Source organism: Oncorhynchus kisutch, linkage group LG11, assembly GCF_002021735.2.
Source record: "Oncorhynchus kisutch isolate 150728-3 linkage group LG11, Okis_V2, whole genome shotgun sequence".
Lineage (NCBI taxonomy): Eukaryota > Metazoa > Chordata > Actinopteri > Salmoniformes > Salmonidae > Oncorhynchus > Oncorhynchus kisutch.
Genome location: NC_034184.2, coordinates 90246393 through 90265988, shown reverse-complemented (window position 1 = coordinate 90265988; position 19596 = coordinate 90246393). Strand labels below are relative to the sequence as shown.

Genomic DNA, 19596 nt, shown 5'->3' with positions numbered 1-19596 from the left:
ATAACAGCTCTATATCTATATCTATACCTCTCTGCATAGATAATATAACAGCTCTATATCTATACCTCCCCTCATAGATAATATAACAGCTCTATATCTATATCTATACCTCTCCTCATAGATAATATAACAGCTCTATATCTATATCTATACCTCCCCTCATAGATAATATAACAGCTCTATATCTATATCTATACCTCCCCTCATAGATAATATAACAGCTCTATATCTATATCTATACCTCCCCTCATAGATAATATAACAGCTCTATATCTATATCTATACCTCCCCTCATAGATAATATAACAGCTCTATATCTATATCTATACCTCTCTGCATAGATAATATAACAGCTCTATATCTATACCTATACCTCTCCTCATAGATAATATACAGCTCTATATCTATATCTATACCTCTCTGCATAGATAATATAACAGCTCTATATCTATATCTATACCTCCCCTCATAGATAATATAACAGCTCTATATCTATATCTATACCTCTCCTCATAGATAATATAACAGCTCTATATCTATACCTCTCCTCATAGATAATATAACAGCTCTATATCTATATCTATACCTCCCCTCATAGAATAATATAACAGCTCTATATCTATATCTATACCTCTCTGCATAGATAATATAACAGCTCTATATCTATACCTCCCCTCATAGATAATATAACAGCTCTATATCTATACCTCCCCTCATAGATAATATAACAGCTCTATATCTATATCTATACCTCTCTGCATAGATATATAACAGCTCTATATCTATATCTATACCTCTCTCATAGATAATATAACAGCTCTATATCTATAACCTCCCCTCATAGATAATATAACAGCTCTATATCTATACCTCCCCTCATAGATTAATATAACAGCTCTATATCTATATCTATACCTCCTCATAGATATATAACAGCTCTATATCTATATCTATACTCCCTCATAGATAATATAACAGCTCTATATCTATATCTATACCTCCCTCATAGATAATATAACAGCTCTATATCTATACCTCCCCTCATAGATAATATAACAGCTCTATATCTATATCTATACCTCCCCTCATAGATAATATAACAGCTCTATATCTATACCTCCCCTCATAGATAATATAACAGCTCTATATCTATATCTATACTCCCCTCATAGATAATATAAACAGCTCTATATCTTATCTATACTCCCTCATAGATAATATAACAGCTCTATATCTATATCTATACCTCCCCTCATAGATAATATAACAGCTCTATATCTATATCTATACCCTCCCCTCATAGATAATATAACAGCTCTATATCTTATATCTATACCTCCCCTCATAGATAATTAACAGCTCTATATCTAATTATATCTATACCTCCCCTCATAGATAATATAACAGCCTCTATATCTATATCTATACCTCCCCTCATAGATAATATAACAGCTCTATATCTATATCTATACCTCCCCTCATAGATAATATAACAGCTCTATATCTATATCTATACCTCCCCTCATAGATAATATAACAGCTCTATATCTATATCTATACCTCCCCTCATAGATAATATAACAGCTCTATATCTATATCTATACCTCTCCTCATAGATAATATAACAGCTCTATATCTATATCTATACCTCTCCTCATAGATAATATAACAGCTCTATATCTATATCTATACCTCCCCTCATAGATAATATAACAGCTCTATATCTATACCTCTCCTCATAGATAATATAACAGCCTATATCTATATCTATACCTCTCTGCATAGATAATATAACAGCTCTATATCTATATCTATACCTCTCCTCATAGATAATATAACAGCTCTATATCTATATCTATACCTCCCCTCATAGATAATATAACAGCTCTATATCTATATCTATACCTCCCCTCATAGATAATATAACAGCTCTATATCTATACCTCTCCTCATAGATAATATAACAGCTCTATATCTATACCTCCCCTCATAGATAATATAACAGCTCTATATCTATATCTATACCTCTCCTCATAGATAATATAACAGCTCTATATCTATATATATCTATACCTCCCCTCATAGATAATATAACAGCTCTATATCTATACCTCCCCTCATAGATAATATAACAGCTCTATATCTATATCTATACCTCTCCTCATAGATAATATAACAGCTCTATATCTATACCTCTCCTCATAGATAATATAACAGCTCTATATCTATATCTATACCTCTCCTCATAGATAATATAACAGCTCTATATCTATACCTCTCCTCATAGATAATATAACAGCTCTATATCTATACCTCTCCTCATAGATAATTATAACAGCTCTATATCTATACCTCCCCTCATAGATAATATAACAGCTCTATGTCTATATATATCTATACCTCCCTCATAGGATAATATAACAGCTCTATATCTATACCTCCCCTCATAGATAATATAACAGCTCTATATCTATATCTATACCTCTCCTCATAGGATAAAATAACAGCTCTATGTCTATATCTATACCTTCCCCTCATAGATAATTACAGCTCTATATCTATATCTATACCTCCCTCATAGATAATATAACAGCTCTATATCTATATATATCTATACCTCCCCTCATAGATAATATAACAGCTCTATATCTATATCTATACCTCTCTGCATAGATAATATAACAGCTCTATATCTATATCTATACCTCCCCTCATAGATAATATAACAGCTCTATATCTATATCTATACCTCTCCTCATAGATAATATAACAGCTCTATATCTATACCTCCCCTCATAGATAATATAACAGCTCTATATCTATATCTATACCTCTCTGCATAGATAATATAACAGCTCTATATCTATATCTATACCTCCCCTCATAGATAATATAACAGCTCTATATCTATATCTATACCTCCCCTCATAGATAATATAACAGCTCTATATCTATATCTATACCTCTTCGTGCATAGATAACTATAACAGCTCTATATCTATACCCTCCCCTCATAGGATATATAACAGCTCTATATCTAGATCGATATACCCTCCCCTCATAGATAATATAGACAGCCTATATCTATAGCTATACCTCCCCTCATAGGATAATATACAGCTCAATCTATATCGTATACCTCCCCTTCATAGGATAATATAACAGCTCTATATCATATAGCTATACCTCCCCCATAGATAATATAACAGCTCTATATCTATATCTATACCTCCCTCATAGATAATATACACAGCTCTATATCTATTCTATACCTCCCCTCATAGATATATAACATCTCTATATTATATCTATACCTCCCTCATAGATGAAGTGAGTGAACAGCTCTATATCTATATCTATACCTCCCGCTCATAGATAATCATAACAGCTCTATTATCTATATCTATACCTCTCCTGCATAGATATATAACAGCTCTATATGCTATACCTCCCCTCATAGATAATATAGAACAGCTCTAATCTATATCTATACCTCTCTCATAGATAGTAACAGCTCCTCTCATAGATAATATAACAGCTCTATATCTATATCTATACCTCCCCTCATAGATAATAGAACAGCTCTATATCTATATCTATACCTCCCCTCATAGATACTATAACAGCTCTATATCTATATCTATACCTCCCCTCATAGATAATATAACAGCTCTATATCTATATCTATACCTCCCCTCATAGATAATATAACAGCTCTATAATCTATATCTATACCTCTCCTCATAGATAATATAACAGCTCTATATCTATACCTCCCCTCATAGATAATATAACAGCTCTATATCTATATCTATACCTCCCCTCATAGATAATATAACAGCTCTATATCTATATCTATACCTCCCCTCATAGATAATATAACAGCTCTATATCTATATCTATACCTCCCCTCATAGATAATATAACAGCTCTATATCTATATCTATACCTCCCCTCATAGATAATATAACAGCTCTCTATATCTATACCTCCCCTCATAGATAATATAACAGCTCTATATCTATATCTATACCTCCCCTCATAGATAATATAACAGCTCTATATCTATATCTATACCTCCCCTCATAGATAATATAACAGCTCTATATCTATATCTATACCTCCCTCATAGATAATATAACAGCTCTATATCTATATCTATACCTCCCCTCATAGATAATATAACAGCTCTATATCTATATCTATACCTCCCTCATAGATAATATAACAGCTCTATATCTATATCTATACCTCCCCTCATAGATAATATAACAGCTCTATATCTATATCTATACCTCCCCTCATAGATAATATAACAGCTCTATATCTATATCTATACCTCCCTCATAGATAATATAACAGCTCTATATCTATACCTCCCCTCATAGATAATATAACAGCTCTCTATATCTATACCTCCCCTCATAGATAATATAACAGCTCTATATCTATATCTATACCTCCCCTCATAGATAATATAACAGCTCTATATCTATATCTATACCTCCCCTCATAGATAATATAACAGCTCTATATCTATACCTCCCCTCATAGATAATATAACAGCTCTATATCTATATCTATACCTCCCCTCATAGATAATATAACAGCTCTATATCTATATCTATACCTCCCCTCATAGATAATATAACAGCTCTATATCTATATCTATACCTCCCCTCATAGATAATATAACAGCTCTATATCTATATCCTCCCCTCATAGATAATATAACAGCTCTATATCTATACCTCCCCTCATAGATAATATAACAGCTCTATATCTATATCTATACCTCCCTCATAGATAATATAACAGCTCTATATCTATACCTCCCCTCATAGATAATATAACAGCTCTATATCTATATCTATACCTCCCTCATAGATAATATAACAGCTCTATATCTATATCTATACCTCCCCTCATAGATAATATAACAGCTCTATATCTATATCTATACCTCCCCTCATAGATAATATAACAGCTCTATATCTATACCTCCCCTCATAGATAATATAACAGCTCTATATCTATATCTATACCTCCCCTCATAGATAATATAACAGCTCTATATCTATATCTATACCTCCCTCATAGATAATATAACAGCTCTATATCTATATCTATACCTCCCCTCATAGATAATATAACAGCTCTATATCTATATCTATACCTCTCTGCATAGATAATATAACAGCTCTATATCTATATCTATACCTCCCCTCATAGATAATATAACAGCTCTATATCTATATCTATACCTCCCCTCATAGATAATATAACAGCTCTATATCTATATCTATACCTCCCTCATAGATAATATAACAGCTCTATATCTATATCTATACCTCCCCTCATAGATAATATAACAGCTCTATATCTATATCTATACCTCCCTCATAGATAATATAACAGCTCTATATCTATACTATCCCCTCATAGATAATATAACAGCTCTATATCTATATCTATACCTCCCTCATAGATAATATAACAGCTCTATATCTATATCTATACCTCTCTCATAGATAATATAACAGCTCTATATCTATATCTATACCTCCCCTCATAGATAATATAACAGCTCTATATCTATACCTCCCTCATAGATAATATAACAGCTCTATATCTATATCTATACCTCCCTCATAGATAATATAACAGCTCTATATCTATATCTATACCTCCCCTCATAGATAATATAACAGCTCTATATCTATATCTATACCTCCCCTCATAGATAATATAACAGCTCTATATCTATATCTATACCTCCCCTCATAGATAATATAACAGCTCTATATCTATACCTCCCTCATAGATAATATAACAGCTCTATATCTATACCTCCCCTCATAGATAATATAACAGCTCTATATCTATATCTATACCTCCCTCATAGATAATATAACAGCTCTATATCTATATCTATACCTCCCCTCATAGATAATATAACAGCTCTATATCTATACCTCCCCTCATAGATAATATAACAGCTCTATATCTATATCTATACCTCCCCTCATAGATAATATAACAGCTCTATATCTATACCTCCCCTCATAGATAATATAACAGCTCTATATCTATATCTATACCTCCCCTCATAGATAATATAACAGCTCTATATCTATACCTCCCTCATAGATAATATAACAGCTCTATATCTATACCTCCCCTCATAGATAATATAACAGCTCTATATCTATACCTCCCCTCATAGATAATATAACAGCTCTATATCTATATCTATACCTCCCCTCATAGATAATATAACAGCTCTATATCTATATCTATACCTCCCCTCATAGATAATATAACAGCTCTATATCTATATCTATACCTCTCCTCATAGATAATATAACAGCTCTATATCTATATCTATACCTCCCCTCATAGATAATATAACAGCTCTATATCTATATCTATACCTCCCCTCATAGATAATATAACAGCTCTATATCTATATCTATACCTCCCCTCATAGATAATATAACAGCTCTATATCTATATCTATACCTCCCTCATAGATAATATAACAGCTCTATATCTATATCTATACCTCCCCTCATAGATAATATAACAGCTCTATATCTATATCTATACCTCCCCTCATAGATAATATAACAGCTCTATATCTATATCTATACCTCCCCTCATAGATAATATAACAGCTCTATATCTATATCTATACCTCCCTCATAGATAATATAACAGCTCTATATCTATATCTATACCTCCCCTCATAGATAATATAACAGCTCTATATCTATATCTATACCTCCCTCATAGATAATATAACAGCTCTATATCTATATCTATACCCCCTCATAGATAATATAACAGCTCTATATCTATATCTATACCTCCCCTCATAGATAATATAACAGCTCTATATCTATACCTCTCCTCATAGATAATATAACAGCTCTATATCTATACCTCCCCTCATAGATAATATAACAGCTCTATATCTATATCTATACCTCTCCTCATAGATAATATAACAGCTCTATATCTATATATATCTATACCTCCCCTCATAGATAATATAACAGCTCTATATCTATACCTCCCCTCATAGATAATATAACAGCTCTATATCTATATCTATACCTCCCCTCATAGATAATATAACAGCTCTATATCTATATCTATACCTCCCCTCATAGATAATATAACAGCTCTATATCTATATCTATACCTCTCTGCATAGATAATATAACAGCTCTATATCTATATCTATACCTCTCCTCATAGATAATATAACAGCTCTATATCTATATCTATACCTCCCCTCATAGATAATATAACAGCTCTATATCTATATCTATACCTCCCCTCATAGATAATATAACAGCTCTATATCTATACCTCCCCTCATAGATAATATAACAGCTCTATATCTATACCTCCCCTCATAGATAATATAACAGCTCTATATCTATATCTATACCTCTCCTCATAGATAATATAACAGCTCTATATCTATATCTATACCTCCCCTCATAGATAATATAACAGCTCTATATCTATACCTCCCCTCATAGATAATATAACAGCTCTATATCTATATCTATACCTCCCCTCATAGATAATATAACAGCTCTATATCTATACCTCCCCTCATAGATAATATAACAGCTCTATATCTATATCTATACCTCCCTCATAGATAATATAACAGCTCTCTATATCTATACCTCCCTCATAGATAATATAACAGCTCTATATCTATACCTCCCCTCATAGATAATATAACAGCTCTCTATATCTATACCTCCCCTCATAGATAATATAACAGCTCTATATCTATACCTCCCCTCATAGATAATATAACAGCTCTATATCTATATCTATACCTCCCCTCATAGATAATATAACAGCTCTATATCTATATCTATACCTCCCCTCATAGATAATATAACAGCTCTATATCTATATCTATACCTCCCCTCATAGATAATATAACAGCTCTATATCTATATCTATACCTCCCCTCATAGATAATATAACAGCTCTATATCTATATCTATACCTCTCTCATAGATAATATAACAGCTCTATATCTATATCTATACCTCCCTCATAGATAATATAACAGCTCTATATCTATATCTATACCTCTCTCATAGATAATATAACAGCTCTATATCTATATCTATACCTCCCCTCATAGATAATATAACAGCTCTATATCTATATCTATACCTCCTCATAGATAATATAACAGCTCTATATCTATATCTATACCTCCCCTCATAGATAATATAACAGCTCTATATCTATATCTATACCTCCCCTCATAGATAATATAACAGCTCTATATCTATATCTATACCTCCCTCATAGATAATATAACAGCTCTATATCTATACCTCCCCTCATAGATAATATAACAGCTCTATATCTATATCTATACCTCCCCTCATAGATAATATAACAGCTCTATATCTATACCTCCCCTCATAGATAATATAACAGCTCTATATCTATACCTCCCCTCATAGATAATATAACAGCTCTATATCTATATCTATACCTCTCCTCATAGATAATATAACAGCTCTATATCTATATCTATACCTCCCCTCATAGATAATATAACAGCTCTATATCTATATCTATACCTCCCCTCATAGATAATATAACAGCTCTATATCTATACCTCTCCTCATAGATAATATAACAGCTCTATATCTATATCTATACCTCCCTCATAGATAATATAACAGCTCTATATCTATATCTATACCTCCCCTCATAGATAATATAACAGCTCTATATCTATATCTATACCTCCCCTCATAGATAATATAACAGCTCTATATATATACCTCCCCTCATAGATAATATAACAGCTCTATATCTATATCTATACCTCCCCTCATAGATAATATAACAGCTCTATATCTATATCTATACCTCCCCTCATAGATAATATAACAGCTCTATATCTATATCTATACCTCCCTCATAGATAATATAACAGCTCTATATCTATACCTCCCCTCATAGATAATATAACAGCTCTATATCTATATCTATACCTCTCCTCATAGATAATATAACAGCTCTATATCTATATCTATACCTCCCCTCATAGATAATATAACAGCTCTATATCTATATCTATACCTCCCCTCATAGATAATATAACAGCTCTATATCTATACCTCCCCTCATAGATAATATAACAGCTCTATATCTATATCTATACCTCCCCTCATAGATAATATAACAGCTCTATATCTATATCTATACCTCTCTGCATAGATAATATAACAGCTCTATATCTATATCTATACCTCCCCTCATAGATAATATAACAGCTCTATATCTATATCTATACCTCCCCTCATAGATAATATAACAGCTCTATATCTATATCTATACCTCTCTGCATAGATAATATAACAGCTCTATATCTATATCTATACCTCCCCTCATAGATAATATAACAGCTCTATATCTATATCTATACCTCCCCTCATAGATAATATAACAGCTCTATATCTATATCTATACCTCCCCTCATAGATAATATAACAGCTCTATATCTATACCTCTCCTCATAGATAATATAACAGCTCTATATCTATACCTCCCCTCATAGATAATATAACAGCTCTATATCTATATCTATACCTCTCCTCATAGATAATATAACAGCTCTATATCTATATATCTATACCTCCCCTCATAGATAATATAACAGCTCTATATCTATACCTCCCCTCATAGATAATATAACAGCTCTATATCTATATCTATACCTCTCCTCATAGATAATATAACAGCTCTATATCTATACCTCTCCTCATAGATAATATAACAGCTCTATATCTATATCTATACCTCTCCTCATAGATAATATAACAGCTCTATATCTATACCTCTCCTCATAGATAATATAACAGCTCTATATCTATACCTCTCCTCATAGATAATATAACAGCTCTATATCTATACCTCCCCTCATAGATAATATAACAGCTCTATATCTATATCTATACCTCCCCTCATAGATAATATAACAGCTCTATATCTATACCTCCCCTCATAGATAATATAACAGCTCTATATCTATACCTCCCCTCATAGATAATATAACAGCTCTATATCTATATCTATACCTCTCCTCATAGATAATATAACAGCTCTATATCTATATCTATACCTCCCCTCATAGATAATATAACAGCTCTATATCTATATCTATACCTCCCCTCATAGATAATATAACAGCTCTATATCTATATATCTATACCTCCCCTCATAGATAATATAACAGCTCTATATCTATATCTATACCTCCCTCATAGATAATATAACAGCTCTATATCTATATCTATACCTCCCCTCATAGATAATATAACAGCTCTATATCTATATCTATACCTCCCTCATAGATAATATAACAGCTCTATATCTATATCTATACCTCCCTCATAGATAATATAACAGCTCTATATCTATATCTATACCTCCCTCATAGATAATATAACAGCTCTATATCTATATCTATACCTCCCCTCATAGATAATATAACAGCTCTATATCTATATCTATACCTCCCCTCATAGATAATATAACAGCTCTATATCTATATCTATACCTCCCTCATAGATAATATAACAGCTCTATATCTATATCTATACCTCCCCTCATAGATAATATAACAGCTCTATATCTATACCTCTCCTCATAGATAATATAACAGCTCTATATCTATACCTCCCCTCATAGATAATATAACAGCTCTATATCTATATCTATACCTCCCCTCATAGATAATATAACAGCTCTATATCTATATATCTATACCTCCCCTCATAGATAATATAACAGCTCTATATCTATACCTCCCCTCATAGATAATATAACAGCTCTATATCTATATCTATACCTCCCCTCATAGATAATATAACAGCTCTATATCTATATCTATACCTCCCCTCATAGATAATATAACAGCTCTATATCTATATCTATACCTCTCATAGATAATATAACAGCTCTATATCTATATCTATACCTCCCCTCATAGATAATATAACAGCTCTATATCTATATCTATACCTCTCTGCATAGATAATATAACAGCTCTATATCTATATCTATACCTCCCCTCATAGATAATATAACAGCTCTATATCTATACCTCTCCTCATAGATAATATAACAGCTCTATATCTATACCTCCCCTCATAGATAATATAACAGCTCTATATCTATATCTATACCTCTCCTCATAGATAATATAACAGCTCTATATCTATATATATCTATACCTCCCCTCATAGATAATATAACAGCTCTATATCTATACCTCCCCTCATAGATAATATAACAGCTCTATATCTATATCTATACCTCTCCTCATAGATAATATAACAGCTCTATATCTATACCTCTCCTCATAGATAATATAACAGCTCTATATCTATATCTATACCTCTCCTCATAGATAATATAACAGCTCTATATCTATACCTCTCCTCATAGATAATATAACAGCTCTATATCTATACCTCCCCTCATAGATAATATAACAGCTCTATGTCTATATATATCTATACCTCCCCTCATAGATAATATAACAGCTCTATATCTATACCTCCCCTCATAGATAATATAACAGCTCTATATCTATATCTATACCTCTCCTCATAGATAATATAACAGCTCTATATCTATATCTATACCTCCCCTCATAGATAATATAACAGCTCTATATCTATATCTATACCTCCCCTCATAGATAATATAACAGCTCTATATCTATATCTATACCTCCCCTCATAGATAATATAACAGCTCTATATCTATATCTATACCTCCCTCATAGATAATATAACAGCTCTATATCTATATCTATACCCCCTCATAGATAATATAACAGCTCTATATCTATATCTATACCTCCTCATAGATAATATAACAGCTCTATATCTATATCTATACCTCCCCTCATAGATAATATAACAGCTCTATATCTATATCTATACCTCCCTCATAGATAATATAACAGCTCTATATCTATATCTATACCTCCCCTCATAGATAATATAACAGCTCTATATCTATATCTATACCTCCCCTCATAGATAATATAACAGCTCTATATCTATATCTATACCTCCCTCATAGATAATATAACAGCTCTATATCTATACCTCCCCTCATAGATAATATAACAGCTCTATATCTATATCTATACCTCCCCTCATAGATAATATAACAGCTCTATATCTATACCTCCCCTCATAGATAATATAACAGCTCTATATCTATACCTCCCCTCATAGATAATATAACAGCTCTATATCTATATCTATACCTCCCTCATAGATAATATAACAGCTCTATATCTATATCTATACCTCCCCTCATAGATAATATAACAGCTCTATATCTATATCTATACCTCCCCTCATAGATAATATAACAGCTCTATATCTATACCTCCTCATAGATAATATAACAGCTCTATATCTATATCTATACCTCCCTCATAGATAATATAACAGCTCTATATCTATATCTATACCTCCCCTCATAGATAATATAACAGCTCTATATCTATATCTATACCTCCCCTCATAGATAATATAACAGCTCTATGTATATACCTCCCCTCATAGATAATATAACAGCTCTATATCTATATCTATACCTCCCCTCATAGATAATATAACAGCTCTATATCTATATCTATACCTCCCCTCATAGATAATATAACAGCTCTATATCTATATCTATACCTCCCTCATAGATAATATAACAGCTCTATATCTATACCTCCCCTCATAGATAATATAACAGCTCTATATCTATATCTATACCTCTCCTCATAGATAATATAACAGCTCTATATCTATATCTATACCTCCCCTCATAGATAATATAACAGCTCTATATCTATATCTATACCTCCCCTCATAGATAATATAACAGCTCTATATCTATACCTCCCCTCATAGATAATATAACAGCTCTATATCTATATCTATACCTCCCCTCATAGATAATATAACAGCTCTATATCTATATCTATACCTCTCTGCATAGATAATATAACAGCTCTATATCTATATCTATACCTCCCCTCATAGATAATATAACAGCTCTATATCTATATCTATACCTCCCCTCATAGATAATATAACAGCTCTATATCTATATCTATACCTCTCTGCATAGATAATATAACAGCTCTATATCTATATCTATACCTCTCCTCATAGATAATATAACAGCTCTATATCTATATCTATACCTCCCCTCATAGATAATATAACAGCTCTATATCTATATCTATACCTCCCCTCATAGATAATATAACAGCTCTATATCTATACCTCTCCTCATAGATAATATAACAGCTCTATATCTATACCTCCCCTCATAGATAATATAACAGCTCTATATCTATATCTATACCTCTCCTCATAGATAATATAACAGCTCTATATCTATATATATCTATACCTCCCCTCATAGATAATATAACAGCTCTATATCTATACCTCCCCTCATAGATAATATAACAGCTCTATATCTATATCTATACCTCTCCTCATAGATAATATAACAGCTCTATATCTATACCTCTCCTCATAGATAATATAACAGCTCTATATCTATATCTATACCTCTCCTCATAGATAATATAACAGCTCTATATCTATACCTCTCCTCATAGATAATATAACAGCTCTATATCTATACCTCTCCTCATAGATAATATAACAGCTCTATATCTATACCTCCCCTCATAGATAATATAACAGCTCTATGTCTATATATATCTATACCTCCCCTCATAGATAATATAACAGCTCTATATCTATACCTCCCCTCATAGATAATATAACAGCTCTATATCTATATCTATACCTCTCCTCATAGATAAAATAACAGCTCTATGTCTATATCTATACCTCCCCTCATAGATAATATAACAGCTCTATATCTATATCTATACCTCCCCTCATAGATAATATAACAGCTCTATATCTATATCTATACCTCCCCTCATAGATAATATAACAGCTCTATATCTATATCTATACCTCCCTCATAGATAATATAACAGCTCTATATCTATATCTATACCTCCCCTCATAGATAATATAACAGCTCTATATCTATATCTATACCTCTCTGCATAGATAATATAACAGCTCTATATCTATATCTATACCTCCCCTCATAGATAATATAACAGCTCTATATCTATATCTATACCTCTCTGCATAGATAATATAACAGCTCTATATCTATATCTATACCTCCCCTCATAGATAATATAACAGCTCTATATCTATATCTATACCTCCCCTCATAGATAATATAACAGCTCTATATCTATATCTATACCTCTCTGCATAGATAATATAACAGCTCTATATCTATACCTCCCCTCATAGATAATATAACAGCTCTATATCTATATCTATACCTCCCCTCATAGATAATATAACAGCTCTATATCTATACCTCCCCTCATAGATAATATAACAGCTCTATATCTATACCTCCCCTCATAGATAATATAACAGCTCTATATCTATATCTATACCTCTCTGCATAGATAATATAACAGCTCTATATCTATATCTATACCTCCCCTCATAGATAATATAACAGCTCTATATCTATATCTATCCCTCCCCTCATAGATAATATAACAGCTCTATATCTATACCTCTCCTCATAGATAATATAACAGCTCTATATCTATATCTATACCTCTCTGCATAGATAATATAACAGCTCTATATCTATATCTATACCTCTCCTCATAGATAATATAACAGCTCTATATCTATATCTATACCTCCCCTCATAGATAATATAACAGCTCTATGTATATACCTCCCCTCATAGATAATATAACAGCTCTATATCTATATCTATACCTCCCCTCATAGATAATATAACAGCTCTATATCTATATCTATACCTCCCCTCATAGATAATATAACAGCTCTATATCTATATCTATACCTCTCTGCATAGATAATATAACAGCTCTATATCTATACCTCCCCTCATAGATAATATAACAGCTCTATATCTATATCTATACCTCTCCTCATAGATAATATAACAGCTCTATATCTATATCTATACCTCCCCTCATAGATAATATAACAGCTCTATATCTATATCTATACCTCCCCTCATAGATAATATAACAGCTCTATATCTATACCTCCCCTCATAGATAATATAACAGCTCTATATCTATATCTATACCTCCCCTCATAGATAATATAACAGCTCTATATCTATATCTATACCTCCCTCATAGATAATATAACAGCTCTATATCTATATCTATACCTCCCCTCATAGATAATATAACAGCTCTATATCTATATCTATACCTCTCCTCATAGATAATATAACAGCTCTATATCTATATCTATACCTCCCCTCATAGATAATATAACAGCTCTATATCTATATCTATACCTCCCCTCATAGATAATATAACAGCTCTATATCTATATCTATACCTCCCCTCATAGATAATATAACAGCTCTATATCTATATCTATACCTCCCCTCATAGATAATATAACAGCTCTATATCTATATCTATACCTCCCCTCATAGATAATATAACAGCTCTATATCTATATCTATACCTCCCTCATAGATAATATAACAGCTCTATATCTATATCTATACCTCCCCTCATAGATAATATAACAGCTCTATATCTATATCTATACCTCCCCTCATAGATAATATAACAGCTCTATATCTATATCTATACCTCCCCTCATAGATAATATAACAGCTCTATATCTATATCTATACCTCCCTCATAGATAATATAACAGCTCTATATCTATATCTATACCTCCCCTCATAGATAATATAACAGCTCTATATCTATATCTATACCTCCCCTCATAGATAATATAACAGCTCTATATCTATATCTATACCCTCATAGATAATATAACAGCTCTATATCTATATCTATACCTCCCCTCATAGATAATATAACAGCTCTATATCTATACCTCCCCTCATAGATAATATAACAGCTCTATATCTATATCTATACCTCCCCTCATAGATAATATAACAGCTCTATATCTATACCTCCCCTCATAGATAATATAACAGCTCTATATCTATATCTATACCTCCCCTCATAGATAATATAACAGCTCTATATCTATATCTATACCTCCCCTCATAGATAATATAACAGCTCTATATCTATATCTATACCTCCCCTCATAGATAATATAACAGCTCTATATCTATATCTATACCTCCCCTCATAGATAATATAACAGCTCTATATCTATATCTATACCTCCCCTCATAGATAATATAACAGCTCTATATCTATATCTATACCTCCCCTCATAGATAATATAACAGCTCTATATCTATACCTCCCCTTATAGATAATATAACAGCTCTATATCTATATCTATACCTCTCCTCATAGATAATATAACAGCTCTATATCTATATCTATACCTCCCCTCATAGATAATATAACAGCTCTATATCTATATCTATACCTCCCCTCATAGATAATATAACAGCTCTATATCTATACCTCCCCTCATAGATAATATAACAGCTCTATATCTATATCTATACCTCCCCTCATAGATAATATAACAGCTCTATATCTATATCTATACCTCCCCTCATAGATAATATAACAGCTCTATATCTATATCTATACCTCCCCTCATAGATAATATAACAGCTCTATATCTATATCTATACCTCCCCTCATAGATAATATAACAGCTCTATATCTATATCTATACCTCTCCTCATAGATAATATAACAGCTCTATATCTATATCTATACCTCCCCTCATAGATAATATAACAGCTCTATATCTATACCTCCCCTTATAGATAATATAACAGCTCTATATCTATACCTCTCCTCATAGATAATATAACAGCTCTATATCTATACCTCCCCTTATAGATAATATAACAGCTCTATATCTATATCTATACCTCCCCTTATAGATAATATAACAGCTCTATATCTATACCTCTCCTCATAGATAATATAACAGCTCTATATCTATATCTATACCTCCCCTCATAGATAATATAACAGCTCTATATCTATATCTATACCTCTCTGCATAGATAATATAACAGCTCTATATCTATATCTATACCTCCCCTCATAGATAATATAACAGCTCTATATCTATATCTTACCTCCCCTCATAGATAATATAACAGCTCTATATCTATATCTATACCTCTCCTCATAGATAATATAACAGCTCTATATCTATATCTATACCTCCCCTCATAGATAATATAACAGCTCTATATCTATATCTATACCTCCCCTCATAGATAATATAACAGCTCTATATACTATACCTCCCCTTATAGATAATATAACAGCTCATAATCTATACCTCTCCTCATAGATAATATAACAGCTCTATATCTATACCTCCCCTCATAGATAATATAACAGCTCTATATCTATATCTATACCTCCCCTCATAGATAATATAAACAGCTCTATATCTATACCTCCCCTCATAGATAATATAACAGCTCTATATCTATACCTCCCCTCATAGATAATATAACAGCTCTAATATCTATATCTATACCTCTCTGCATAGATAATATAAACAGCTCTATATCTATATCTATACCTCCCCTCATAGATAATATAACAGCTCTATATCTATATCTATACCTCCCCTCATAGATAATATAACAGCTCTATATCTATATCTATACCTCCCCTCATAGATAATATAACAGCTCTATATCTATATCTATACCTCCCCTCATAGATAATATAACAGCTCTATATCTATATCTATACCTCTCTGCATAGATAATATAACAGCTCTATGTCTATATATATCTATACCTCCCCTCATAGATAATATAACAGCTCTATATCTATACCTCCCCTCATAGATAATATAACAGCTCTATATCTATATCTATACCTCCCCTCATAGATAATATAACAGCTCTATATCTATACCTCCCCTCATAGATAATATAACAGCTCTATATCTATATCTATACCTCCCCTCATAGATAATATAACAGCTCTATATCTATATCTATACCTCCCCTCATAGATAATATAACAGCTCTATATCTATATCTATACCTCCCCTCATAGATAATATAACAGCTCTATATCTATATCTATACCTCCCCTCATAGATAATATAACAGCTCTATATCTATATCTATACCTCCCCTCATAGATAATATAACAGCTCTATATCTATACCTCCCCTCATAGATAATATAACAGCTCTATATCTATATCTATACCTCTCCTCATAGATAATATAACAGCTCTATATCTATATCTATACCTCCCCTCATAGATAATATAACAGCTCTATATCTATATCTATACCTCCCTCATAGATAATATAACAGCTCTATATCTATACCTCCCCTCATAGATAATATAACAGCTCTATATCTATATCTATACCTCCCCTCATAGATAATATAACAGCTCTATATCTATATCTATACCTCCCCTCATAGATAATATAACAGCTCTATATCTATATCTATACCTCCCCTCATAGATAATATAACAGCTCTATATCTATATCTATACCTCCCCTCATAGATAATATAACAGCTCTATATCTATATCTATACCTCTCCTCATAGATAATATAACAGCTCTATATCTATATCTATACCTCCCCTCATAGATAATATAACAGCTCTATATCTATACCTCCCCTTATAGATAATATAACAGCTCTATATCTATACCTCTCCTCATAGATAATATAACAGCTCTATATCTATACCTCCCCTCATAGATAATATAACAGCTCTATATCTATATCTATACCTCCCCTCATAGATAATATAACAGCTCTATATCTATACCTCCCCTCATAGATAATATAACAGCTCTATATCTATATCTATACCTCCCCTCATAGATAATATAACAGCTCTATATCTATATCTATACCTCCCTCATAGATAATATAACAGCTCTATATCTATATCTATACCTCCCCTCATAGATAATATAACAGCTCTATATCTATATCTATACCTCCCCTCATAGATAATATAACAGCTCTATATCTATACCTCTCCTCATAGATAATATAACAGCTCTATATCTATATCTATACCTCTCCCTCATAGATAATATAACAGCTCTATATCTATATCTATACCTCCCCTCATAGATAATATAACAGCTCTATATCTATACCTCCCTCATAGATAATATAACAGCTCTATATCTATATCTATACCTCCCCTCATAGATAATATAACAGCTCTATATCTATATCTATACCTCCCCTCATAGATAATATAACAGCTCTATATCTATATCTATACCTCCCCTCATAGATAATATAACAGCTCTATATCTATATCTATACCTCCCCTCATAGATAATATAACAGCTCTATATCTATACCTCCCCTCATAGATAATATAACAGCTCTATATCTATATCTATACCTCCCCTCATAGATAATATAACAGCTCTATATCTATATCTATACCTCCCCTCATAGATAATATAACAGCTCT

General features: G+C 31.7%; 1 protein-coding gene across 1 annotated transcript in view; it reads left to right on the top strand.

Moving 5' to 3' along the window:
• zbtb47b (zinc finger and BTB domain containing 47b) overlaps positions 1 to 19596 on the top strand; it is a 147226-nt gene that overhangs the window by 39226 nt on the left and 88404 nt on the right.